We start from the raw sequence: 1,492 nt of genomic DNA, 5'->3' as shown, positions 1-1,492 counted from the left end.
CCCGTGTCCCTGCTGTGCCCAAGAACACATCCTTGCGTTGGCTGCCCAGCGTTCCTGCTTCCATTTTCCCAGCCCCTACTCCTGTTCCCTTCTCATCACCCTGCATGCAAGCCTTGTCTCAGGCTCTGCTTTCTGGTGTAAACTGAGGCTGAGGCAGATTTACAGTGAGCTTCTTTCCTCTACTAGTTACTCCCAGTGCATTAGCTTTCGTCCCCCAACCCGTCCTCTATATAAACGTCTAAGACACATTCATCCCTGTGTATCTCACTGCCCATGTCTCTAACATCCCACATGTATGAAGTGTTGAGAGACCTCTCCTCATCTCCCCAACCAAATGCACTATCTGGTCTCCTTTAAAGTCCATAGCATTTTGCCTTCTCCCGTGACATTTCCTTTGCTAGACTTTGTGCTCAAGTTTTTCTTCTTGTCTTGGCCCCTTTGCTCTCTTCTCCTCAACCACAATTCTAGGTACACAGAGAACAGGGATTGTGTCTTCTATGCCTATTTACTCCCCTTATGTGCCAGCTATTGCCTCTTACATAAGTTTCTCAAAAAATATTGAAAGTGCATCTTTATTTTCAACAGATACTGGCAATCTGCCTTTTGATGTGGCTTTTCCAACTTAGACTCCCAATGATGCGTTTATCCTTCCTTCCCTGACCAAAACTTACTTTTAAATTAAAAACCATTGTTGATCCATTGTATAAAGAATATCTTGTTGTGACTGTGATTTGTATGCCCCTGAGTACTAGCATGCCATTGATTGCTCAGCACATTCTAGTCTTGTCTTCTAACTTCTCCACCAAAATATTTTTTTGAGCATCTCCAGTGACATCTCTGTTGCCACATCCCCATGGACATTCTGCTGTCCTCATCTTAATCGGTGTTGGACACAGCCTGCTGCTCTGCCTCATTCTTACACTCACATCTAGGGGCTCTGTGACCATCACCCCTAGTGTTCCCCAACCCCAGTGGCTTTCCCCCCTCTTTCCTCTTCTCCAGTTCCTCCTCCTGTGACTTCAAAAGTTGCAGCTCGTCAGGCCCCATCTCTCCTCTATGCTGTCTCCCTAGATGGCATTACCTGTTCTCATGAATGGAACACTGTCCTGGTGGATGGGACTGTTTGATCTGGCCCAAGGCTCTTGTTGGAATACCAATTTATGTTGTCCCAGAGCATGCAAATTGAATATGTCCTAGGTAGTACCCTCAATAATTGTCCAACACGCCCACTCCCACACCCAGTTACTCAAGACAGAAACCCAAGACTCATCTTTGATTCCTCCTTTCCCTGAAGCCCTACATCCAACCCATCAAGTCTATCCTCCTTTCCCTGACGAGGTTTACCTTCAAAATACACCTCAACTCCACCCATCTCTCTCCAATGTTCCTGCCACCCACCACTGCATATAGAGCAGCTGCCATCTCTCAACCACTGTTTTTCTCCTTGTAAAATTTAGAGGCAAAATTTTCTGGCTTTATCATATGACTGAAT

The sequence above is a fragment of the Myotis davidii genome, unplaced genomic scaffold (genome assembly GCF_000327345.1).
Source record: "Myotis davidii unplaced genomic scaffold, ASM32734v1 scaffold1300, whole genome shotgun sequence".
Taxonomy (NCBI): domain Eukaryota; kingdom Metazoa; phylum Chordata; class Mammalia; order Chiroptera; family Vespertilionidae; genus Myotis; species Myotis davidii.
The sequence above is the reverse complement of the archived record's forward strand: the minus strand, read 5'-3'. Positions refer to the sequence as shown.